This window comes from Tachyglossus aculeatus (genome assembly GCF_015852505.1).
Source record: "Tachyglossus aculeatus isolate mTacAcu1 chromosome Y3 unlocalized genomic scaffold, mTacAcu1.pri scaffold_183_arrow_ctg1, whole genome shotgun sequence".
Classification (NCBI taxonomy): domain Eukaryota; kingdom Metazoa; phylum Chordata; class Mammalia; order Monotremata; family Tachyglossidae; genus Tachyglossus; species Tachyglossus aculeatus.
The window spans coordinates 92,045-119,696 of NW_024044832.1; the positions used below are offsets into that span (position 1 = coordinate 92,045).

Genomic DNA, 27,652 nt, shown 5'->3' on the forward strand with positions numbered 1-27,652 from the left:
AAAGGGAAGATGAAGAAACCCTTCTCTGGAACTGTGTGTCTGAGTTGATCAGGCTTGGAACCAGATTCCCAACAGTCTTGTCAAGAGCTGTATGGCAACTAGTATATCTAGTGCACTTAACTGCAGGGAAGACTACTTTGTGTTTGACAACTTGTATGATAGAGACAGTGAGGGAACTGAGACACAAAGAGGTGGAGTGATTTGCCAAGGGTCATGCAGCAGGCAGGCAGAAGAGCCAGGATTAATACTAATAATGATGGCATTTATTTTTTAAGCGCTTACTCTGTGCAAAGCACTGTGCTGGGGAGGTTACAAGGCGATCAGGTTGTCCCACAGGGTGCTCACAGTCTTAATCCCCATTTTAAAGATGAGGTAACTGAAGCCCAGGGAAGTGAAGTGACTAGCCAAAAGTCACACAGCTGACAAGTGGCGGAGCTGGGATTTGAACCCATGACCTCTGACTCCAAAACCCATGCTCTTTCCACTGAGCCATGCTGCTTCTCTCCTTCTGACTCCAGTGCCTGGACTCTTCTCATTAGGCCACACTGTTTTGTGGAAGTTGCCTACTGCATCTGTCTTCCTCTTTCCTGCCTTGGTGGTGCAAGGCAGGTTGGGTTGGAGGTTCCTCAGTGATAAGTAGAAGAGTTGGTGGAGGTCCCCAGGGAGGCAGCAAGGTAATCCAGCCAAAGGGAATGCTGAGAGCCAACTTGTACTTCCCAAGCACTTAGTACAGTGCTCTGCACGCAGTAAGTGCTCAATAAATATGATTGAATGAATGAATGAATGAATGAATGAGGGCCCCGGAGCCTCTGATGGGAAAGTTGTATGGTTCCTGTTGGATTCCCTCTGTTGCTTGGTGAAGAGAGAGACTGGGGTGTGCTGCAGCTGCTGCAGCTGAAACCCCCACAGCCCCACATTATTATTGTACTATACTCTCCCAAGCACTTAGTACAGTGCTCTGTTCATGGTGAGCTCTCAATAAATATGATTCAATGAATGATCTGTGTTCTAAAGGAAGGAATAATTCCTCATTAACAGAAGGTAGCAGTTCAGAAGCTGGAAATAGTACATTTCTTTGGTCTGGATTTTATATAGCTATATGATATTAAGAATCTGTATTGTGTCTGCATTTAAGAAACATGGTTACATGGTTTCAGAAACGTGGTGAAGCAAAATACAGAGAGACATTTTCAGGTTTTGAATAAATGAAGTGTTATCATAATGCAAGCTTATACAGACCTGGAATACCAAAATCAGAACATATTTTTGAATTCCATAATTACTAGACTTCATTTTCTTATGTCTCATATAATTGCCCCATCCATGTTCTGGTTTTACAGAAATTGTTCCCAAAATTGAGGCAGTTATTTTTTATTTTAATTCAGATTTAATAGTTGTTTCTTTCAAGGAGTTCACAGGGGTCAGATAATAATTTTGGGGAAATGCTATCATCTCTGTATGTTGCTGATTTGACTTCCCAAGTGCTTAGTACAGTGCTCTGCACACAGTGAAGTGCTCAATAAATGTGATTGAATGAATGAATGAATGGGGAAATGTCACATAATCGATGGAATATACAGCTTTATAATAAGAAGAAGATAGGCATTCATATCCTGGTTTAGTGGAGACATAAGCACATTCTGAGAAGTAATATGTCTTCATGAGAAGCAGTGTGATGTACTGACATAGTGGAAGGGAGCCAGGCCCTGAGAGTCAGGACCTGTGTTCTAAACCATCCTTGCCATTTGAAGAGCAGCGCAGCGTAGTGGATAAAGCACTGGCCTTGGAGTCAGAAGGCCATATGTTCTAATCCTGGCTCCGCCTCTTGTCTGCCACTTCACTTCTCTGGGCCTCAGTTACCTCCTCTGTAAAATGGGAATTGAAACAGTGAGTCCTGTGTGGAATAGGGACTGTACCCAACCTGATATACTCGTGCCCATCCCAGAGCTTAATTCAGTGCCTGGCACATAGTAATTGCTCAACAAATACAACAATTATTATTATTATTACTTGTCTACTGTGAAACTTTAAGCAAGTCACATAACTTCTCTGTGCCTCAGTTCCACCATGTGCAAAATGGGGATTCAACATCAGTTCTCCATCTGTTTAGATTATGATCTCCAAGTGGGACAAGGGACTGTGTCCAACTTGATAATTTTGTAACTACCCCGGGGTTTAGAACAGTTGACACAAAGTACGTACTTCACAAATACCACTGTCATCTTCATCATAATAGTCGTTATTGTTGTTGTTATTATTATTATAGGATTGAAAGATTGAGTGATTCCCATACTCTATGAGGTTTGAAAATGGATGGAAATTGGGGAGAAGAACTAGAACAAAGTGGGCTCTCATCAGGAGTTTAAATAATAGATGTTTTCTTTCTTCTCTTTCCCCATTCTGTCTAAAGTTAGGACCATTGCGTTCCATGATTGAAGATCAGCAGTCAGAGGGATCAGATGATGACTCTTCTTATGGGGAAGATGCTGTTGTCAAAACCAATCTTGTGAAGGATTCCAGGTGATAAATTTAGATAGAAACTGTTGAACATTAAAATGTACAGTTAGGGACTTCAAAATACCTTGCTGGGCAGTGTGTGGACTGCTTTGTTTGTGTTTGCAGTCACAGTACCCTTCCCTAACTTTGGGGCTACCTTCATCTAATAGATGCTAGGTTCAATTAGGCTGTATATCTATGAAGATGATAAGAGACGGATAGAGACACAGTTGCATAGTGAATAAAGCCCAGGTCTGGGAGCCAGAGGACATGGGTTCTAATCCCAGCTCTACCATTTTCCTGCTGAATGCCTTTGGGCAAGTCAACTCAATTCTTTGTGCCTCAGTTTTCTCAACTGCAAAATGGGGATTCAGTACCTCTTCTCCCTTCTACTTAGACTGTGAACCCCATGTGGGACAGGGTCTTGTATCTGGCATGATTAACTTATATATCCCCTAGTGCTTAGAAGAGTGGTTGACACTTAATAACTGCTTAGCAGATACCATAAAAAAAGAAGTTGAAGATATCAGTAAGGTAAGAGAGAAATGTGGCAATAAGAATTTTTTAGAAGTAGCGAGTAGAAGTAGTTGTAGGAAGAAAAGTGGCCTAGGAGCCTGGAAGCCAGAGTGCCTGGGTTGTAATCCTCACTCTGCCACTCCACTTCTGTGTGACCTTGGGCAAGTCATTTAATTTATCTGTGCTTCAGTTTCCTCAATTGCAAAATTGGGGGGGAGGGGGGGGTCAATACATGTACTCTTCCTACTTTACTGTGAGTCCCATGTGAGCCACAGACTGCGCTATACCTAATTAGCATGCGCTTAGCACTGCATAATAGCAGACATATAACAAATATTTTATGATAAAGAAAGGAGCCCACCACACAGGAAAATCAATCATTGCTGTTTAGTGAGGATTTTCTGTGTGCAGATCACTGTACTAAGCACTTGAGAGAGTACAATACAATAGAATTGGTAGTCACATTCCTTGCATTCAATGAGCTTTTAGTCTAGAGAGGGATACAGACATTAATATACTCCCATAACATGGCTTAATGGAAACAGCACGGGCTTGGGAGTCAGAGATTGTGGGTTCAAAGTCCGACTCTGCTGCTTGTCAGCTGTGTGACTTTGGGCAAGTTTCTTAACTTCTCTGTGCCTCAGTTACCTCATCTGTAAAATTGGGCCTAAGATTGTGAGCCCCACATGGGTCAACTTGATTACCTTGTATCTACCACAGGGCTTAGAACAGTGCTTGACACATAGTAAGTTCTTAACAGATACAATCATCATCATTAATATGAAGAAATAAATTATGGTTACATAGATTTTGTTTTGTTTTGTTGTCTGTCTCCCCCTTCTAAACCGTGAGCCCGTTGTTGGGTAGGGACCGTCTCTATATGTTGCCGATTTGTACTTCCAAAGCACTTAGTACAGTGCTTGCACAAACTAAGTGCTCAGTGAATATGATTGAAAGAATGAATAAATACTGTGAGGCTGAGGGAGGAGTGAATAAAGGGAGCAAATCAGGACATCTCACAATAGAGTGGAAGAAGAAGAAATGAGGGCTTAGGCAGGGCAGGTCTCTTGGAGGATATATACCTTCACTAAGGCCTTGAAGGTGGGGAGAGTCAATCTGTCAGCCAGACAAGCAGTTGTATTTATTGAGCTCTTACTATGTGCAGACCACTGTGCTAAAAGCTTGGGAGAGTACAGTATAACAATATAACACAAACATTCCCTGCCCACAATGAGCTTACAGTCTAGAGGGGGAGACAGGCATTAATATAAATAGTAAATTACAGATATGTAAATAAGTGTTGTGGGGCTGGGATGGGGGTTAAATAAAGGGAGCAAGTCAGGGCAATGCAGAAGGGAGTTGAAGAAGAGGAAAAGTGAGCTTAGTCAGAGAAGACCTTTATGGAGGAGGTGTGCCTTCAATGAGGCTCTGAAGGAGTGGGGAGAGTCATCATCTGCCGGCTATGAGGAGGGAGAGCATTCCAGGCCAGAGGCAGGATGTAGGCAAGAAGTCAACGGTGAGATAGAATTTATCAAGGTACGGGAAGAAAGTGTTCGAGAAGTGAAGAATGTGGGCTGGGTCGTAGTAGAAGAGTAACAAGGTGAGGTAGGAGGGGGAAAAGTGATTGACTGCTTTAAAGCCAATGGGGAAGAGGTTCTGTTTGATTCAGAGGTTTTTGAGGAGTAAAGAAACATGGTCTGCATTTTTTGGAGAAAAGCGATCCGGACAGCAGGGTGAAGTGTGGACTGGAGTGGGAAGAGACAGGAGGGAGGGAGGTTAACAAGAAAGGTAATGGAGTAATCCAGGCAGGATAGGATAAGTGCTTGGATTAATGTGGTGTTAGTTTGTATGGAGAGGATAGGGTAGATTCGAGCCATGATAAGAAGATTGAACCAACAGGCTTTACTAATAGATTGAATATGTGGTTTGAATGAAAGAGATGAGTCAAGGATAACCCCAAAGTTATGGGTTTGTGAGATGGAAAGGATGAAGGTGCTGTCTTCAGTGATGGGACAATCAAGGGAGGACAGGTTTTGAATGGGAAGATAAGGAGTTCTGTTTTTGACATGTCGGCAGTACATTCAAGTAGAGATGTCATGAAAGCAGGAGGAAATGTGAGAGTGCAGAGATGGAGAGAGATCAGAGCTGATGATGTAGATTTGGGAATCTTCTGCATAGAGGTGGCAATTGAACCCATGGGAACAAATGAGTTCTGCCAGGGAATGTCCACTCCTATAGATAAGGACTCCCTAAAAGGATCCCCCTTGCCTGCTCAATATCTACGTATTCCTACTCCCCTATTCTCCTCTTTCTGAGATGGCTTTCAAGACAAAGTCTCTTACCTGAAATAGTCATTAGGATCAAAAATTAAGGGAGTCAGTTAAGAGCTGTACTATCATTGAGGTTTTCAAAAAACAAAACTTTAGCAAGAGGTGGTAAATTTGAATTCCTTAGTTCACCGTTCTGCATTACATTAGAACATTAAATGCATTTAATGCAGTACATTAAATTCATTCATTCATTCAATCGTATTTATTGAGCGCTTACTGTGTGCAGAGCACACTGGGAAGTACAAGTCAGCAACATGTAGAGACGGTCCCTACCCAACAACGGGATCACAATCTAGATGGGGGAGACAGACAACGAAACAAAACAAGTACACAGGTGTCAAAACCATCAGGATAAATAGAATTATAGCTATATGCACATCATTAATAGAATAAATAGGGTAGTAAATATGTACAAGTAAAATAAATAGAGTAATAAATATATACAAGTGCTGTGGGGAGGGGAAAGAGGTAGGGCAGGGGGCGATGGGTAGAGGATGAGGAGAGGAAAAAAGGGACTCAGTCTGGGAAGGCCTCCTGGAGGAGGTGAGCTCTCAGTAGGGCTTTGAAGGGAGGAAGAGAGCTAGTTTGGCAGATGTGTGGACGGAGGGCATTCCAGGCCAGTGGAAGGTTGTGGGCCACGGCTGGGATGTAGAAGGAGAGAAGAGAGGTGAGGTAGGAAGGGGCAAGGTGATGGAGAGCCTTGAAGCTGAGAGTAAGGAGTTTTTGCTTGATTCAATCAATCAATCAATCAATCAATCGTATGCATTGAGTACTTACTGTGTGCAGAGCACTGTACTAAGCGCTTGGGAAGTACAAGTTGGCAACAAACAGAGATGGTCCCTATCCAACAGTGGGTTCACAGTCTAGAAGGGGGAGACAGAGAACAAAACCAAACATATTAACAAAATAAAATAAATGGAATAGATATGTACAAGTTCAATAAATAAATAGAGTAATATATATGTACAAACAAATATTCATATATACAGGTGCTGTGGGGAAGGGAAGGAGGTAAGGTGTGGGAGATGGAGAGGGAGAGGAGGGGGAGAGGAAGGAGGAGGCTCAGTCTCAGAAGGCCTCCTGGAGGAGGTGAGCTCTCAGTAGGGCCTTGAAGGGAGAAAGAGAGCTAGCCTGGCAGATGTGGTGAGGGAGGGCATTCCAGGCCAGGGGTATGACGTGGGTCGGGGTTCGGTGGTGGGACAGGCGAGAACGAGGCACAGTGAGGAGGTTAGCGGCAGAGGAGCGGAGGGTGCCAGCTGGGCTGTAGAAGGAGAGAAGGGAGGTGAGGTAGGAGGGGGCGAGGTGATGGAGAGCCTTGAAGCCGAGGGTGAAGAGTTTCTGCCTGATATGCAGGTTGATCGGTAGCCACTGGAGATTTTTGAGGAGGGGAGTAACATGCCCAGAGCATTTCTGGACAAAGACAATCCAGGCAGCGGCGTGAAGTATGGATTGAAATGGGGAGAGACAAGAGGATGGGAGATCGGAGAGGAGGCTGATGCAGTAGTCCAGACGGGATAGGATGAGAGCTTGAACGAGCATATATGTATGTATATGTATATGTATATATGTATATATGGTTGTACATATTTATTACTCTATTCATTTATTTATTTATTTTACTTGTACATATCTATCCTATTTATTTTATTTTGTTAGTATGTTTGGTTTTGTTCTCTGTCTCCCCCTTTTAGACTGTGAGCCCACTGTTGGGCAGGGACTGTCTCTATATGTTGCCAATTTGTACTTCCCAAGCGCTTAGTACAGTGCTCTGCACATAGTAAGCGCTCAATAAATACGATTGATGATGATGATGATGAGCAGGGTAGCGGTTTGGATGGAGAGGAAAAGGGCGGATGTTGGCAATGTTGCGGAGCTGAGATCGGCAGGTTTTGGTGATGGCTTGGATGTGAGGGGTGAACAAGAGAGAGGAGTCGAGGATGACACCAAGGTTGTGGACTTGTGAGACGGGAAGGATGGTAGTGCCATCAACAGAGATGGGAAAGTCAGGGAGAGGGAAGGGTTTGGGAGGGAAGACAAAGAATTCAATCTTGGATATGTTGAGTTTTAGGTGGCGGGCAGACATCCAGACGGAGATGTCCTGAAGGCAAGAGGAGATGCAAACCTGGAGGGAGGGGAAGAGAGCAGTGGCAGAGATGTAGATTTGGGTGTCTTCAGTGTAGAGATGATAGCTGAAGCCGTGGGAGCAAATGAGGTCACCAAGGGAGTGAGTGTAGATCGAGAACAGAAGGGGACCAAGAACTGAACCTTGAGGGGCCCCCACAGTAAGGGGATGGGAGGGGGAGGAGGAGCCCACAAGAGAGGCTGAGAATGAATGACCAGATCGATGAGGAGAACCAGGAGAGGATGGAGTCTGTGAAGCCAAGGTTGAATAGCGTGTTGAGGAGAAGGGGATGGTCCACTGTGTGGAAGGCAGCTGAGAGGTCGAGGAGGATTAGAATAGAGTATGAGCCGTTGGATTTGGCAAGCAGGAGGTCATTGGTGACTTTTGAGAGGGCAGTTTCTGTGGAATGTAGGGGACGGAAGCCAGACTGGAGGGGGTCGAGGAGAGAGTTGGTGTTGAGAAATTCGAGGCAGCATGTGTAGATGCCTCGTTCAAGGAGTTTGGAAAGGAATGGTAGGAGGGAGATGGGACGATAACTAGAAGGTGAGGTGGGGTCAAGAGAGAGTTTTTTTAGGATGGGAGAGACATGGGCATGTTTGAAGGCAGAGGGGAAAGAACCAGTGGAGAGTGAGCGGTTGAGGAAGATAAGAAGGGGAGAAGGGACGGAGCGAGAGATTTTATGAGATGAGAGGGAATGGGGTCAGAAGCACAGGTGGCTGGAGTAGCACTTGAGAGGACGTAGGAGAGCTTGTAGGTTGACAGGCAACCACTAGAGATTTTTGAGGAGTGGGTGACATGCCCAAAGTGTTTCTGTACAAAGATCATCCAGGCAGCAGAGTGAAATATAGACTGAACTGGGGAGAGACAGGAGGATGGGAGATGAGAGAAGAGGCTGATGAAGTAATGCAGTCGGGATAGGATGAGGGATTGAACCATCAAGGTAGCGGTTTGGATGGAGAGGAAAGGGCGAATCTTGGCAATGTTGTGGAGGTGAGACCGGCAGGTTTTGGCGATGGAAGTAATAATAATAATACCTAATAATAATGTAAGAATAATAATAAATACCTATTGAAGCAATCAGTAAACATCCTTGAGTAATTGATTGAAGTGACAGAGGACAGCATGTTGTCTGGATTTTTGCCAACAGTATTCAACCACTTGAGTGCAGGACTTTACAAAGTATTCTATGAGTGAATCACTGCTGGAATTTGGTAGTGAAACAATGTCAGAGGGAGACTTGGCAAGGGAATTCAGTGTAGTAGAAAGGAAAGTTTTCAAGGCAGGGACCCTTCTTCCCCTGGGTGGGCATGGAGGTTTATTAAGGAAACCAGAGGAGATATGAGAGTATCAAACAGAAACACCTCACCATTGGTCTTAAGGGACTTGAAGAGCAGCGTGGCTTAGTGGAAAGAGCACAGGCTTGGGAGTCAGAGGTCGTGGGTTTGAATGTCAGCTGGATGTCCTTGGGCAAGTCACTTCACTTCTTTTTGCCTCACTTACCTCATCTGTAAAATGGGGATTAGGACTGTGAGCCCCACGTGGGACAACCTGAATACCTTGTACCTACCTCAGTGCTTAGAACAGTGCTCAGTACATAGTAAGCGCTTAACAATTACCATCATTCCTATTATTATTAAGGCACTCAAATCAGCTCTCAGCTTCCTACAACTTCCTATGGCTGATTCCTATGGTTTCAACTACCATCTCCATGTTGATGATTCCCAAATAATTTCTAGTCCTGACCTCTTTCCTTCCCTGCAATCTCACTTATCATTCTTCCTTCAGGATCTACTTGAGTGTCCTGCTGATACTCAAATTTAGCATGTCCAAAACAGAACTCCTTATTTTCCCACCCAAACCCTGTCCTCCCTTTGTCTTTCCCTTCACTGTAATTAATTAATTAATTAGTTAATGTGCTTGTTAAGCACTTACTATGTGCCAAGCACTCTTCAAAGCACTGGGTAGATACAAGTTCATCAGGTTGGATGCAGTCCCTGTCCTATATGGAGCACACCTTCTTAATCCCCCCATTTTACAGATGAGGTAACTGAGTCCCAGAGAAGTGAAGTGATTTGCCCAGGATCACACAGCAGACACGTGGTGGAGCCAGGATTAGCACCTAAATTCTTCGGACTCCCAGGTCAGTACCACTATCTTCCCCAACAAAATATAACCATGGCATTGTTCTCAACTCATCTCTCTAACTCAACCCATATATTCAATCTATCAAAAATCCGATCTGGTCTACTTTCACACTACTGTTAAAATCCACACTTTCTTCCCCATCCAAACTGCTACCACTTAATTCCAAGCAATTATTTGATTACTGAATCATCCTTCTTGCTGACTTCTGTGCCTCCTGTCTCTCTGCATTCCAGTCCATACTTCAATCTGATACCCGAATCATTTTTCTACAAAAATGTGTAGTCCACTTTTCCCCACTCCTCAGGGACCTCCAGTGGTTGCCCATTCACCTCCACATCAAACAGAAACTTCTTACCATTGGCTTTAAAGCACTCAATTACCTTGCCCCCTCCTACCTCACATCACTGCTCTCATACTACAGTCCTGCTCCACAGATCTTTTTTTACAAACAGTTTAGTCCGTTTTTCTCTGACTCTCAAACACTCTTCCTAAGTTGTTTACCAATTCTGTTGTACTGTACCCTCCCAAGCACTAAGTTCAGTACTCTTCACATTTTAAGTATTCAGTAATTACCACTGATGATGATTGATGAACCTTGAGGATATACTCATATATATCTGAATGTATTGTCAGTCAATCAATGCTATTTATTAATGCTTATAAGGTGTGTAGCACTGTACCAAGCACTTGTGAGAGTACAATGCAAGAGAGTTGCTAGACATGACCCCTGCTTTCAAAGAGGTTACCAGTTATTTGAGAATCAGCCTTTAAAATAAATTCCAGATAGGAGAAACAGCAGAGTGTAAGGGTATGTACTCAAGGGCATTGTGGCTGAGTCAAGGAGAGAAAATCTAAGTGCTTAATTGACATGGACCCAAATACATAAGTGATGCAGAAGGGAAGGAGAGTAGAGTAGGCAAGTGAGAGATTAGTCAGGGAAGGCTTTCTGGGATAAATGCATTTACAGTAGGGCCTTGAAAATGAGTAATGAGGTGGTTTGGTGAATATGAAAACAGAGGGAGTTCCAAAGGCCAGGGCAAGGTATCAATGACAAGAGAGCCAAGAGCAAGGCAGAGTAGAGTAGGTTGGTGTTAGAGTGAAATATGGGCTGTAGTGGGACAGAAGAGAGGTTTACTGTGAAGAACAGAGCTGATTGAAGGCCACAGAACCAATGGTAATGAATTTCTGTTGATGCAACTGTAGTTGAGCAACTTTTGGAGATTTTTGAGGAATGGGGAGATGTTTGTAGAACAGTATTTTGGAAAAAATATATTGTACCAGTTGAGTAAATTATGGACTAGAGAGGAAAAAGGCTAGAGGTAGGGAAGTCAGTGAAGAAGGAGATAGAATGATTGAGGCAGAATATGACAAATGCTGGGACCACTGTGGTAATACTTATAGCATCACTCCCTAAAAACCTCCAGTGGTTGCTGACCTATTTCTGCATCAGGTAGTAATACTACTACTACTACCACCACTACAACTATTACTACTACTACTACTAATAATAATAATGGCATTTGTTAAGCACTTACTATTTGCAAAGTACTGTTCTGCGCACTGGGAGGTGGTAACACGGTGATCAGGTTGTTGCACGTGGGGCTCACAGTCTAAATTCCCATTTTACAGAGGAGGTAACTGAGGCTCAGAGAAGTTAAGTGAGTTGCCCACAGCTGACAAGCGGCGGAGCCAGGATTAGAACCCATGACCTCTGACTCCCAAGCCCGTGCTCTTTCCACTGAGCCACACTACTTCTCTAATGGTAGAAACTTACCATTGGCTTTAAGACAGTCAGTCAGCTTGCCCCCCTATTTTACCTTATGTATGTTCCACTACAACCCAGCCCACACCCTTTACTCCTCTAAAACCAGCTTGCTCTTTGTACCTTGATTTTGTTTATGCTGCCCCCAGCCCCTTGCCCATATCCCTCCTTGGACCTGAAGCTCCCACCCCCTTCACATCAGACAGTCCACCACTCTCCCCTTCTTCAAATCCTACTAAAATTATTTCTCTTCCAAGAGGTCTTCATCATCAACATCATCATCATCATCATCATCATCATCCTCATCCTCATCATCATCATCATCAATGGTATTTATTGAGAGCTACTGTATGCAGAGCACAGTACAAAGTACTTGGGAGAGTATGATACTTATTTCCTCACCCTATTTGCCCTCCCTTTGGCATTACCTCTGCACTTGGGTCTGTACCTTCTAGGTACTTCAGTATCCACCCCTCCCCACAGCCCAGTCTACTTTGCTGCCCTATCTGTAATTTATTTAAATATATTCACCCCTGTAGATTATAAACTCCTTGAGATTAGTGATATTGTATTCTCCTAAGTAGTTAGTGTGGGACTGTACACACAATTTGTGCTCATTAAATTTCATTAATTGATTTATTGATTATGTAGTAGTGAAGGGGCTTTTCACTGAGCCATTCACACTCTTGCACTCCCTATTCTCGATTCTGCAGTCAGAAGTCTACGTTTTGTTTTGTTGTCTGTCTCCCCCTTCTAGCCTGTGAGCCTATTGCTGGGTAGGGACCGTCTCTATCTGTTGCCGACTTGTGTTTCCCAAGCGCTTAGTACAGTGCTCGGCACACAGTAAGCACTCAATAAATACGATTGAGTGAATGAATGAATGAATTAAAATAGCAAGAAGCAGAAAATCTGCAATTCTGTATTTCCACAAAAAAGGGTGCAAGTTTGCGAAACATTTTCTCAGTGGTTACCCACAACTGGATACCTCAAATTTGACATGAAAAAAAGCACCCCATACCAGAAAAGGTCATGACTCTAGTTATCGGGCACTAATGCTGTATCTTTGCCTTTCAGGTTAAGTTTCAGTGACAGTGAAAATAGTTTAGGTGTTTGTCTGCCAGATCAGGAAGACATTCCCACTGATAAACTGCTTCCTGCTAGCAAGGTATTTGCTGACTGTGTTACCAATAAAATCACTTATTCTTTGCATAGAAAAACCTTCATAAATGGCTTTGTAGTTTAAGGTAGCAAAAAAGTGCAGGAGTATATTAACAATAAGAATAATAATTGTGGTTCATTCATTCATTCATTCAGTGGTATTTATTGAGCATTTACTGTGTGCAAAGCACTGTACTAATCACTTGTGGTCTTTGCGGTATTTGTTAAGCACTTCCTAGGTGTCAAGCCCTATACTGAGTTTTCTTGTAGACAGTTATTCTCCCGTTCTTCTGAAGCTTATTGAAGGCAAATCTCCTCCAGAAGGTTTTCCCTCACTAAGCCCAACTTTTGTTTTTTCCTGCTCTGTTCCACATTGCCTTGACTTGCTCCCTTTATTCATCCCCCCATCCCAGCCCCACAGCACATCTGTACATATGTGTAATTTTATTCACTTATATTAATGTCTGGATTCCCATCTAGACTGTAAGCTCATTGTGAGTAGGGAATATGTTTGTTCTATTGTGCTCTCCCAAGTGCTTAGCCCGGTGCTCTGCATACAATAAACACTCAGTAGATACAATTGACTGACTGACTGTAGATACAAGATAATCAGGTCAAACATAGTTCCAGTGTCACCCATATGACACAATTGAATTTCTTTGGCTCACAATTTAAGGAGAAGATTAATAGGCAGTTAATCCCTGTTTTACAGATGAGGAAACTAGGACACAGAGAAGTGCCAAAGATCACACAACAGGCAAGTGACAGAACTGGGATTGGAATTCAGGTCCTCTGATTCCTAGGCCCATGCTCTTTCCTCTAAGCTATGCTGCTTCCCAGTAACAGAAAACTGAGGCATGTTCCCCCACCCCATCATCATCATCATAATAATAATAATAATGGTATTTGTTAAGGGCTTACTATGTGCAAAGCACTGTTCTAAGCACTGGGGAGGTTACAAGGTGATCAGGTTGTCCCACAGGGGGGTTCACAGTTTTAATCCCCATTTTACAGACGAGGTAACTGAGGCACCCAGAATAATAATGATGACATTTGTTAAGTGCTTACTGTGTGCAAAGCACTTAGAAGTTAAGTGACTTGCCCAGAGTCACACAGCTGACAGTTGGCAGAGCAGGGATTTGAACCCATGACCTCTGATTCCAAAGCCTGGGCTCTTTCCATCGAGCCACGCTGCTTCTCGCCTCTATAACAGTTTTATTCTTGTCATAAACAAAGTGTTCTGTAATTCTTCCAGGGATTTAAGAGGAAGAGTCCAGAACCATGCAGTATACCTGAAAAAATCCGAAAGAATGGAACATATGACAAGGTGAGGAGGGTTGGCTTTAGGTTTGTGCTGTTGAAGAGAAAGCTACTACGTCATTGGGAATTTATGAGACTGGCTGACCCCAGATTACAGTCGCCCCTACCATTCTCTCACCTTCTCCAACCTTCCCCCTCACCATGTCATCAGCAAAGGGGAAAGAGCTTACCTACTCAAGCTACAGCACTGCTTTCAAACATTCCACCTCCACCCCGTACACCCTTTACCATCTCGTCCTTGTAGCCCTTTCTTCTAACCTTAACACAAAGAATGATTAGTACCATCAATCAGTTAACCATATTTATTCACTGCTTACTCTATGCAGAACACTGTACTAAGCGCTTGGGAGAGTACTGAGCCCGCTGTTGGGTAGGGACCATCTCTGTATGTTGCCAGCTTGTACTTCCCAAGCGCTTAGTACAGTGGTCTGCACACAGTAAGCAATCAATAAATATGATTGAATGAATGAATGAATGAGAGTATTAAATCCCAGACTGAGCCCCCTTTTTCCTCTCCTCCTCCCCATCCCTCCGCCCTACCTCCTTCCCCTCCCCACAGCACCTGTTTATATGTATGTACAGATTTATTACTCTATTTACTCTATGTATTTTACTTGTACATATTTACTATTCTATATATTTTGTTAATGATGTGCATTGAGCTTTAATTCTATTTATTCTGACGATTTGACCACTGTTCTCATGCTTCGTTTTGTTGTCTGTCTCCCCCTTCTAGATTGTGAGCCCATGGTTGGGTAGGGACCGTCTCTATATGTCACCAACTTGTACTTCCCAAGCGCTTAGTACAGTACTCTGCACATAGTAAGCGCTCAATAAATACAATTGAATGAATGAATGAATGGCAGAGTTGGTAGATACATTGCATGCTCAAGTGATCTTGAGCAAAAACTCCTCACTCTTGGCTTCAAGGCTCTCCATCACCTCGTGCCCTCCTACCTCACCTCCCTTCTCTCCTTCTCCAGCCCAGCCCACACACTCCACTGTTCTGCTGCTAACCTCCTCACATGGCCTTGTTCTCGCCTGTCCCGCCGTCAACCCCTGGCCCACGTCCTTCCCCTGAACTGAAATGCCTTCCCTCCTCACATCCACCAAACTAGTTTTCTTCCTCCCTTCAAAGCCCTACTGAGAGCTCGCTTCCTCCAGGGGGCCTTCCCAGACTGAGCCCCCTTTTTCCTCTCCTCCTCTCCATCGCCCCCCTACCCTACCTCCTTCCCCTCCCCACAGCACTTGTACACATTTATTACTCTATTTATTTTACATGCACATATTTACTACTCTATTTTATTAATGATGTGCACATAGCTGTAATTCTATTTATTCTGACGGATTTGACACCTGTCTACATGTTTTTTTCTTGTTGTCTGTCTCCCCCTTCTAGACTGTGAGCCCACTGCTGGGCAGGGACTGTCTCTGTATGTTGCCGACCTGCACTTCCCGAGTGCTTAGAAGAGTGCTCTACACACAGTAAGTGCTCAATAAATATGATTGAATGAATGAAGGAAGGAAATGCTCATAACGAGCTTGCAGTCTAGAGTAGACGGATGTTAATATAAAAAAGAAAATTACAGATAAATAGATAAATGCTCTGGGGCTAGTCAGCGGCAGTGAATAAAGGGAATAAATCAGGGTGATGCAGAAGGGAGCAGGAGAAGAGGAAATAAGGGCTTAGCTAGCGAAAGCTTCTTGGAGGAGATGTGCCTTCAATAAGGCTTTAAAGAGAGAGTCATTAGTTTGTTGGATTTGAGGAGGGAAGGTGTTCCAGGCCAGAGGGAGAACATGGGCAAGAGATTATCAGTGAGTTAGATGAGATTGAGGTACAGGGACTAAGTTACCATTAGAGGAGTGAAGTGTGAGTGTGAGGAGGAGTAGTACTACTACTACTGGGTTGTAGTATTAGGAGAGCAGCAAGGTGAGGTAGAAGACGGCAAGGTAATTGAGTATTTTAAAGGCAATGATAAGGAGTGTCTGTTCAAGGCAGAGGCGGATTGGTATCCACTGGAGACTCTTGAGGAGTGGGGACCTGGATTGAACATTTGTGTGGAATAATGAATCAGGCAGCAGAGTGAAGAATGGACTGAAGTCTGGAGAAAGGGTAGGAAGAGAGGTCAGCAAGGAGACTGAAACAATAATTGAGGGAAAAGTGCTTGAATTAATGTGTAGTTGTATGGTTGGAAAGGAAAGGGCAGATTTCAGGCATGTTTATTAATTCATTCGTTCATTCACTCATTTGTATTTATTAAGGGCTTGGGAAGATACAATACAACAATAAACAGTGACAGTCCCTGCCGCATGACTAGCTCACATTCTAGAGTAGGGGAGACAGATGTCAGTACAAATAAACAGACATCGATACAAATGAATAAAATTTCAGATATATACTCAAGTGCTATGGGGCTGGGAAGTGGGGGAGAAGAGCTAAGAAAATGAATCATTGGGATATAGATGGGAGTGGGAGATGAGAAGAAGTGGGACTTAGTGAGGGAAGGCCTGTTGGAGGAGATATGCCTTCAGTAAGGCTTTGAAGTCGGGTAGAGTAATTGTCTATTGGATTGAAGAGAGTGGGCATTCCAGGCAGGAGGTGGGCCAGGGGTCAGCAGTGAGACAGATAAGATTGAGGCACAGTGAGAAGGTTAGCACCCAGAGGAGTGAAATATGCAGGCTGGGTTGTAGAAGTGAGGAGAGGTAGGAGGGGGCAAGGCGATGGAGTTCTTTAAAGCCAACGATGAGGAGTTTTTGTTTTATATGGAAGTGGAAAGGCAACCACTGCAGATTTCTGAAGAGTGGGGTGACATGTCCTGAACATTTCTGTAGAAAGATGATCCAGGCAGCAGAATGAAGTATGGACTGGAGTGGGGAGAGGCAGGAAGTTGGGAGGTCATTCATTCATTCATTCATTCATTCATTCATTCATTCATTCATTCATTCATTCATTCATTCATTCATTCAATCAGCAAGGTCAGCAAGGAGGCTGATGCAGTAATCCGGGGGAAATAGCTTGAGTGATTATAGTAACATGGTTGCAGTTCGGATGGAGAGGAAAGGGCAGATTTTAGCGATATTGTGCAGGTGGGACCGAGAGGATTTTGTGACAGATTGAATATGAGGGTAGAATGAGAGAGAGTAGTCAAAGGTAATGCCAGGGTTACGGGCTTGTGAGACAGGATGGATAGTGGTACTATCTACAGCGATAGGAAAGTCAAGGAGAGGACAGGGTTTGGGTGGGAAGATAAGGCTCTGTATTTTGAACATGTTAAGTTTGAGGTGACAGGAGGACATCCAAGTAAAGATGTCTTGAAGGAAGGAGGAGATGCGAGCCTGGAGAGAGTGAGAGAGATCAGTGGGAAGATGTAGGTTTGAGTAACACCTGCATAGTGACGGTAGTTGAAGCCATGAGAGCAATTGAATTCTCCAAGGGAAAGAGTGTAGATGGAGAATAGAAAGAGGCAGAGAACTGAACCTCGAGGGACCCCCACAATTAGAGGGTGGGAGGCAGAGAAGAAGCCCATGAAGGAGACTGAGAATGAACAGCCAGAGAGATAGGACAACCAGGAGAGGACAGTCAGTGTAGCCAAGGTTGAAAGCCTTGGCTTTCCAGGAGAAGGGGGTGGTCACAGTGCAGAAGGCAGCCGAGAGGTTGAAGAGGATTAGGATGGAGTAGAATCTGTTGGATTTGGCAAGAAGGAGATCATTGGTAACCTTTGAAAGGGCAGTTTCTATGGAATGCCGGGAACAGAGCCAGATTGGATGAGGTCCAGGAGAGAATTGGAGGAGAGGAATTTGAGACGGCAAGTGTAGACGACTCACTCAAGGAGTTTGGAGAGGTATGGTAGGAGGGAGATGGGGCAATAACTGGGGTCAAGGGAAGGCGTTTTAGAATAGGGGAGATGTGTGCTTGTTTGAAGGCAGTGGGGAAGAAGCCATTGGAGAGTGAACGGTTGAAGATGGTTGTTAGGGAGGAAGGGAAGGAGAGAGGGGGCGAGAGTATAAGGTGCGAAGGAATGGAGCCTGACATTCATTCATTCATTCAATCATATTTATTGAGCACTTACTGTGAGCAGAGCACTGTACTAAGGGCTTGGAAAGTACAAGTCAGCAACAGATAGAGACAGTCCCTACCCACCAATGGGCTCATAGTCTAGAAAGGGGAGACAGACAGATAACAAAGCAGGACAAGTAGACAGGTGTCAATATCATAAAAATAGATAAACAGAATTATAGCTATATATATATACATCATTAATAAAATAGAATAATAAATATGTACAAATATAGGGCAGAGGGAGGGAGTGGGGGGCAATGGGAAGGGGAGGAGGAGCAGAGGAATAAGGGGGAGCTCAGTCTAGGAAGGCCTCCTGGAAGAGGAGAGCTCTCAGTAGGGCTTTGGAGGGAGGAAGAGAGCTGCGTGTGAAGGGCATGGCATTGAGAGGAGGCAGCAGATCTCCTCTGGAAATACTGCTGGGAAGGATAGTAAAGTTGAAGAGGGGGCCAGAATGGTGAAGGACCGAGGAGGGGCAGTTGTGAATGTTTTGAATGTTGAACCAACAAGATCTAGTGGCACATTGATTAGGCGAGTTGAATGAGAAACAGAAGTCAAGGATAAAACCAAGGTTTCAGGCTTGTGAAAGGAAGGATGGCATTACCATCTACAGTGATGGGAAACTCAAGACAGAGTTTGTGTGGGAAGATAGGATTTCTGTTTTTGACATGTTAAATCTGAGGTGACTGGAGGACATACAAGTAGAGATATCTTGAAGGCAGTAGGAAATGAGAGACTGCAGAGAGGAGAAGGAGAGAGATAGAGCTCTCCATCAGCTTGCCCCTTCTTACCTCACCTCCCTTCTCTCCTTCTACATCCGAGTTCGCACACTTCACTCATCTGGTGCTAACTTTTTCACTGTGCCTCAATCTCACCTGTCTTGCTGCCGACCTCTGACGCATGTCCTATCTCTGGCCTGGAATGCCCTCTCTCCTCAAATCCACCAAACAATCACTCTTCCCCTCTTCAGAGCCCTACTGAAGGTGCACCTCCTCCAAAAGGCCTCCTCAGATTTCCTGCAACCCGCTCCCTTTGCTTTCCCCTCCGCCCCATAGCACTTATTTATATAGTTATATATCTATAATTCTATTTACTTATATTGATGCCTGGGTACTTGTTTTGATGTCTGTCTCCCTCCGTCTAGACTGTAAACGAAATGTGGGCAGGGATTGTCTCTTTTTACTGCTGTATTGAACTTTCCAAGCACTTAGTACAGTGCTCTGCACATAGTGAGCAGTCAGTAAAAGTGATTGAATGAATGAATGAATGAATGAATGAATGAATGAATGAATGAATGAATGAATGAATGAATGAATGGGGGAGGGAGGGAGGGAGGGAGGGGGAAAGGAGGGAGGGAGAGAGAGAGAGAGAGAGAGAGAGAGAGAGAGAGAGAGAGAGAGAAAATAGGGCTGGAGGTGTAGATTTATATAGAAATGGTAGTTGATGTCATGGGAGTGCATGAGTTCTCCAAGGGAGTGGGTGTAGCTGGAGAAGAAAAGGGGGGCCAGAACTGAGTCTTGAGGGACTCCGACAGTAAGGGGCTGGGAGGCAGAGGAGGAACCCATAAAAGAGACTGCTTGTGAGAATCGTGTAAACTTCCCTCTACAATCACATTTATTCCCTCATCACTACCCTCTCTACTGAACTCAATTCACTAGCTCCCCTATCCCTTTGCAGTTCTCATACCACCAATCCATAGACCTGGATCACCCCTATCTCTGCCTCCTTCACTCCTGTGCATGAGCTATAGAGCGCTTTTGGTGGAAATCCAGATAAACACCCTTACCTGTTGTAACTCTGTCCTCTCCTTATCCCAACATTATTGCTCCATCTTTATTGACTACCATGCCCATTCCCCTCACCAGGTGTTTCAGATATTTAACTTCCTCTTCAAACCCCCTGCCCTCCTGTCTCACCCATCTCTTGTACTTAATAACCTGGCCACATATTTTATCGAGAAATTGAACCCACCAGAAGACCAGATGTGATCTTCCTAAAGTCTTTTAAGTAGTGTGTGTGTGGGGGGGAAGTGTGTGTGTGTTCTGAGGGGGGGAGGTGTGGGGTGTCATGGGAGGTGGTGGTATTTGTTAAGTTCTTACTATATGCCAGGCACTGTTCTATACACTGGGACAGATACAAGTGAATCACATTAGACACAGTCCATGTCCCACCTGAGGCTCACAAACTTAATCCCCGTTTTACTGATGAGGGGATTGGGGCACAGAGATATTAAGTGACTTGCCCAAGTTCACCCAGGGGACAAGTGGCAGAGCCGGGACTAGAACCCATGTCCTTTGGTCTCCCGGTCCCATGCTTTATCTCCTAGGCCATGCTGCTTCGCTTCCTTGCTAATCTCCAGTTCCTCCCTTGCCTTCCAAAACACTCATTCTTTAACACTCCCATTTTTAACAGCAGTATCTCAAGAGGAGATTTCATTCATTCATTCATTCAATTCATTCAATCATATTTATTGAGTGTTTACTGTGTGCAGAGCACTGTACTAAGTGCTTGGAAAGTACAATTTGGCAACAGATAGAGACAATCCCTACCCAACAACGGGCTCAAAGTCTAGGAGGGGGACACAGACATCAAAAGAAAACAAGTAGACAGGCATCAGTACCATCTCTCTCTCTCTCTCTCTCTCTCTCTCTCTCTCTCTCTCTCTCCATATTAATAAAATAGAGTAATAAATATGTACAAATATACACAAGTGCTGTAGCGGGGAAAAGGGGTAGAGCAGAGGGAGGGAGTAGGGGTGATGGGGGAGGGGAGGAGGAGCAGAGAAAAAGGGGGGCCCACTCTGGGAAAGCCTCCTGGAGGAGGTGAACTCTCAGTAGGGCTTTGAAGAGGGGAAGAGACCAGTTTGGCAGATGTGAGGAGGGAGGGCATTCCAGGCCAGAGGTAGGATATGGGCCAGGGGTCGATGGTGGACAGGCGAGAATGAGGCACAGTGAGGAGGTTAGCGGCAGAGGAACAGAGGTTGCGGGCTGGGCTGTAGAAGGAGATAAGGGAGGTGAAGCAGGAGGGGGCAAGGTGATGGAGAGCTCTGAAGCCTGCCTTCTCTCAAAATCCACCCCATTTCCCTTGCCACCAACTCCATCCCTTTGCACCTTACCGAAGTGCTTTCTCCTCCCTTCTTCCCTCCCTGACTGCCATCTTCATAAGCAGCATTGTTTAGTGGAAAGTGCACGGGTTTGGGAGTCAGAGGACATGGGTTCTAATCTCGGCTCTCAAGGTCTGCTGTATGACCTTGGGCAAGTCATTTAACTTCTCTGTGCCTCAGTTACCTCATTTGTAAAATGGGGATTAAAAATGTGAGCCCCCATGTGGGGCAACCTGATTACCCTCTATCTACCCAGTGCTTAGAACAGTGCTTGGCACATAGTAAGTGCTTAACAAATACCATAATAGTGATAGTAAGTAATCTTCACCTGTTCACTATTCAGTGGCTTCTTTCCCACTGCTTTCCTTCCTACCATCCTTTCCAAACATCTTGAGCAAGTTGTCTGTATCCACTGCCTCCTCTTCCACTCCTCCAATTCTCTCCTTGACCTCCTTCAGTCTGGCTTGTGCCCCCTTCATTCCACTGAAACCACTCTCTCAGTGGTTATAAATGATTTCCTTTTTGCCCAACGTCATAATCCTTCTCAACCTCTCAACTGCCTTCAACCGCTGTTAACCACCCCCTTCTTCTGGAAACATTATCCAATCTTGTCCTCTAGGACACTCTTCTCTTCTGGTTCTTCTCTTGTCTCTCTGTCAGTTCCTTCTTAGTCTCTTTCTCAGGCTCCTCTCCTACCACCCACCATCTAACTGTGGGGATTCCTTAAGTCTCAGTTCTGGTCCCCTTCCCGCTCCCTTGGTGAACTAATTCACTGCCATAGCTTCAACTACCATACGAGTACAGCTACATTGATGATTCCCAAATCTACTTCTCCAGCCCTTAAAATCTAAAATGGGAGTTGAACATTCCTGTTTTTCCTTCAACTGAGAGTCCAATATGGGACAGGGATAGGAGCCATTCTTATTATCCTGTGTCCACCCCCAACACTTAGTACAGTGTCTGGCACATAGTAAGCGCTTAGCAAGAACTATTAAAATACCAAAAAAAAAAATGTGAAGGGAGGTGTTCCAGGGAGAAGGAGGGTGTAATCCTGCCTGTTGTTCCTCCACAACGTTTCTAAGTCCACCTTGTAACAGAACTCACTGCCCTAATCCAAGCACTTGTAATGTCCCAGTTTGATTAACTGCATAATCTTCCTTTCTGGCCTCCCCACCTCCTGTCTGTCCTCACTCTAGTCGTCTCTTAACTTTCCTTAACTTGACCATTTTGACTGTGTCCAGACAGTCCTCTGGAGATAGTTTCTGTTTAAGTTTGGAATTTGATTCTAAAAGAATTCTATCAGTACATTTTTATACTATTGCTGATTATGTTGTCCTTTATATATTGTATGATACCCTTGACTGTCAGTCTTCTCTATCCTGCCTCTGATCTCTTCCCCATTTTCTTTCCCTGGCCTGGACCTCTACCCTTTATTATCTGACAGAATAAAATTACATCTCCCAAAGGACTTCTCTGATGGACCCCTCATTTCCCCACCCTATTCATCCTCCCCTCTGCATCTTGGGTCTGTACCCTTAAGATGCATCTCCAGCCCCACAGCAGTTATGTCCATATGCTATACTCTGTTCACTTCCCCTGTCTGAAATTCATGGCTTAGTGAGAAGCAGCCTTGCTCAGTGGATAGAGCATGGGCTTGGCAGTCAGAAAGACTGGAGTTCTAATCCCCGTTCTGCTTTTTGACCTTGGGCAAGTCACTTAACTTCTCTGGGTCTCAGTTACCTTGTCTGTAAAATGGGGATTAACAGTTACCTCGCCTGTAAAATGGGGATTAAGAGTGTGGGACAGGGACTGGGTCCAAACTGATTATCTTTGTATGACCCCCAGCACTTAGAACAATGCTTGGCACATGGTAAATGCTTAACAATAATTATTATTATATATTTTAATGTCTGTCTCTCCGACTACATTGTAAACTCCTTCTGGGTAGGATTTATGCCACCGAGTCTCTTGTATTGAGCTCTCCCAAGTACCTTGTTAGTACAGTGCTTGGCACACAGTCAGCACTCAATAAAAACCCTTGATTGAATGATTATTTCAGCTCTATCCAACTGAATATTTCTCATTATTCCTACCATTTAGAATGTAAATCCTCAGTCTGTCTCTTTGGGAAATCTCACTTTGGGAAATAATGGGATGGGGCTAAATGGTTCCCAAAATAGTAAGCACCTCAGGCAGTTAAAGGAAGCAAATTCATTCAGTCAGTCATATTTATTGAGTGCTTACTGTGTGCAGAGCACTGTACTAAGTGCTTGGTAAGTACAAATCGGCAACCTATAGAGACAATCCCTAACCAACATTGGGCTAACGGTCTAGAAGGGGGGAGACAGACAATAAAAGAAAAACAAGTAGACAGGTGATAATACCATCAGAATAAATAGAATTATAGCTATATACACAGCATTAATAAAATAGAGTAATAAATATGTACAAATATACACAAGTGCTGTGGGGAGGGGAAAGGGTAGGGCAGGGGAGGAAGTTGGGGTGATGGGGTGATGGGAGGAGGAGCAGAGGGAAAGGGTGGGCTCAGACTGGGAAGGCCTCCTGGAGGAGATGAGCTCTTGGTAGGGCTTTGAAGGGAGGAAGAGAGCCAATTTGGCTGATGGGCGGAGGAAGGGCATTCCAGGCCAGAGGTAAGACGTGGGCCAGGGGTCGACGGTGGGACAGGCAAGAACGAGGCCCAGTGAGGAGGTTAGTGGCAGAGGAGCGGAGTGCGTGGGCTGGGCTGTAGAAGGAGAGAAGGGAGATAAGGTAGGAGGGGGCAAGGTGACGCAGAGCTTTGAAGCCAAGAGTGAGGAGTTTTTGCTTGATTCGAAGTTTGATAGGCAACCACTGGAGATTTTTGAGGAGGGGAGTGACATGCCCAGAGTGTTTCCGTAGAAAGAAGAGCATTTCTCTAGAAAGAAGAGCGTTTCAGTACAAAGAGAGCATTTCCGTAGAAAGGGAGCATTTCTGTAGAAGCAAATGAATACGATTGGAAGACTACCAATCTACCAAGACTACAAAGATTACCAAGAGAATTTCCCTCTCCACAAATGTGGCAACGGTTTGAAAATTATTCCTAAATGTATTTAACCACATTTAAAAACAGTGCTTGGATTAAGCAAACTGTATTAGATCTTTTTTCATATCTTACAATCATTAATCAGTTACTCAGGCTTACACTAATGAACTGGTGGAACTTCAGAAGAGATTGATGGCACTTCGGGAACACAACGTACTTCAGCAGGTGAATGATCTTTTTAAATTCATTAATTTATTTAAGGTGCTTGTTAAATGGAGGATTAGAGATGAGTGTGATTCGTTGTAAATTTTGTTATTTCCCTTTAAAGGAGAAAATTCTACTTTTCACTATAAAGCCTTGAGTCCCGTGTAGTAACGGTAGTAATAACTGCGGCATTTGTTAAGCGCTTACTCTGTGCCAGGCACTATTCTAAGAACTGGGTGGATAGAAGAAAATTGGGTTGGACAGTGTCCCTGTCCCACCTGGGGCTTGTAGTCTTAATCCCCATTTTACAGATGAGGTGACTGAAACCCAGAGAAGTTGGGACTTGATCAACGTCACACAGCAGATACGTGGCTGAGCCAGTATTAGAACCCAAGGCTTTCTGATTCCCAGGCCCATGCTCTAACCACTAAGCCATGCTGCTATTCTAATAGACTGTGTCCGACTTTATTATCTTGTATCTACCCTTGCACTTAGTACAATGCCTGGCACATAGTAAGCACTTCATTAATACCATTAGAAAAAAAGATTGGTGTTGAGATTGATGTTCTGCAGGCTAAAAGATTATGTTTGACTGCAGCAATTTTCACAACCCAATGGCCATTCCAGGACTTTTTCTTTTACTGCAGCTGAGTTCCAGCTCAATTCCAGGTTACTTCCAACACTGTTCACATTCTGACTGTTTCAGAATTAGTATTAAACTTGACAATTCTTTATGTCATTTTTTTTTCATTTGTTCTGTTACAGTACTTCATTTGTGTGAATTCAGGGCTGTTTGGGTACATTACTTTTGTTGTACTTATTAAGCATTTACCCTGTGCTAGCACTGTTCTAAGCACAGGATAGACAGAAATTTAATAATAAAGATGCATTCCTGTCCCACCAAGTGTTCACCATGTAAATGAAGTAGGACAGGGATATAGGAAATAGGAATAAATTTCCAGAAACAAAATGAAATTTAGAAATTCAGTAATTAAAATTAAAATTTAAATTAATTTGACAAGGGAGCTCTTCAAAGGATCAATTTCCGAATTCTCCCCACTTACAAAAACAGTCTTTGGCATGCTTCAGCCTCATTCCCTCAGTGTCCTTCAAATAAGGAGAGACAGCCCTAGCCAACAAACAACCTCTCACATATCTTAAAGCTCCCAGTTTTATGGAAATTCCAACCAAAAGCTATTTCCTCATAAACTTGCTGTCTTAATGGATTTGCATCCTTTTATTTATGTCTCCTCCTTTGTCTTTTCAGATTGTTAATCTAATTGAAGAAACTGGCCATTTTAATGTGACCAACACAACTTTCTACTTTGATCTTTTTTCTCTGGATGAGATGACCATCCGAAAGTTGCAGAGCTATCTGGATACAGTAGCAATATGACACCTCAATGTAAAAGTGAGTTGTCTCTAAAATTAAAAATAAAATTTCCCAAAATACTGAACCAAATTCCAAAAAGTTCCTTTCAAGTTTGCTTTTCCTGGAACACTGCACTGCCATAGAAGGCAGCTCAATACTTGTAAATATTGTAAACAGACACAAGTTCCAATATGTTGAGCCTGTAGTTCCTACTAATTAGTCAAGGGAATTTGGTCATAGATACTGAGCAAAATGAAAATGTACTTCCTATTGCACAACATTAAATATTTGGTCCTACTTTTAGAACTAATTAATTGTAAAAATTGCATTTTCAGATAAGAAGCTTATTCCAGAAAATGTAGAATTTGGAAGAAATCTGTTAACCAATCCTGATAATAGTGTGTCCCTGGAAGCCAGCTTTACTGTCATCCAGAGAATTATTTTTGCAAGAAATTTGATTTTGTCAACCTTCTGGCTGAGGTCCATCAAGATCTTAGGTTGGTTGCTCTGGAATATATAGCTCAAGGGGTCTTATCTACTGTGGGATAAATGTGTAACGAGCACTTGAGAAAGTACAACAGTTAGTAGGAGATCTCATCTCTCAAGAAGCTTTCAATCAGTTCAGAGTACAGCACAGACTCCACCACTTGTCTGCTGGGCCATCTTGGGCAAGTCACTTCACATCTCTTTGCTTCAGTTTCCTTATCTGTAAAATGGGAATTAAAACTGTGAGCCCCAGGTGGGGCAGAGACTGTGTCCAACCCAATTTACTTGTATCTAAAGAAAAAATGGGTAAAGTAGATAGGTAGAAGGGAGAGAGCTGATTTAATTCATTGTATCCAGTGGACAAGAGTTTCTGCTTGATACAGGCAGGGATGGGTAACCAGTGAAAGTTTTTGAGGAGAAGGGAAATGCATGAAGTTTGTTAATGTTTTTCTAATGTTAGAAAGATATCCAGAGAAGCAGCATGGCTCAGTGGAAAGAGCATGGGCTTTGGAGCCAGAAGTCATGGGTTCAAATCCCAGCTCCACCACTTGTCAGCTGTGTGACTTTGGGGAAGTCACTTAACTTCTCTGGGCCTCAGTTCCCTCAGCTGTAAAATGGGGTTTAAGACTGTGAGCCCCCCACGGGACAACCTGATCACCTTGTAACCTCCCCAGTGCTTAGGACAGTGCTTTGCACATAGTATGCACTTAATAAATGCTATTATTATTATTATTATTATTATTATTATTATTATTATTATTCCAGGTAGCAAAGTGAATTATGGATTAGAGAGGGGAGAAAACTGGAGGGATAGAGGTAGGCTGGCAAGTAGGCTACTGGCATATGTGGTTGTGAATTTTGTGGTTTGGGTAGTGATGGTATTCTCAGAACAAATTTATTCTGCCTAAGACTGGAGGGGAACTGGCTAAAATGACTCCACACATTTAGTGTTTGGTGGGTGTACACAAAGATCAATCAATCAAATGTATTTATTGAGCACATTCTGGGTGCTCAGCATTATACTAAGCACTTGGGAAGCAGCGTGGCTCAGTGGAAAGAGCACAGGCTTTGGAGTCAGAGGTGGTGGGTTCAAATCCTGGCTCCACCAATTGTCAGCTGTGTGACTTAGGGCACGTCACTTAACTTCTCTGTGCCTCAGTTACCTATTCTGTAAAATGGGGATGAAGACTGTGAGCCCCCCGTGGGACAACCTGATCACCTTGTAACCTCCCCAGCACTTAGAACAGTGCTTTGCACATAGTAAGCACTTAATAAATGCCATCATTATTATTATTATTGGGAGGGTATCATATAACAATGTAACAGACGTTCTCTACGCACAACAAACTTATAGTCGAGTCCAGAGAAGTACAAAAACATACCCTACATAAAAAACATCTATAGAATATTAAAAAAAAATTATTGCTTCCTGAGAATTGCATACTGATTACATTTGGAATCCAAAATGAAATTCTTCTACCTCCTCTTTCTAAGCATCTTAAGGCTAATTGTTCCATGGATTGAACTTTTCCCCATTTTATTAGAATTTAAACTGA

General features: G+C 43.6%; 1 long non-coding RNA gene across 1 annotated transcript; it reads left to right on the forward strand.

Moving 5' to 3' along the window:
• Nucleotides 1–2,425: 2,425 nt before the first annotated feature.
• Nucleotides 2,426–25,643, forward strand: LOC119921735. Its single transcript, XR_005448589.1, has 4 exons — nucleotides 2,426–2,520; nucleotides 13,785–13,856; nucleotides 24,180–24,259; nucleotides 25,506–25,643. It is a non-coding gene; the product is annotated as an uncharacterized LOC119921735 (long non-coding RNA).
• Nucleotides 25,644–27,652: the final 2,009 nt, after the last annotated feature.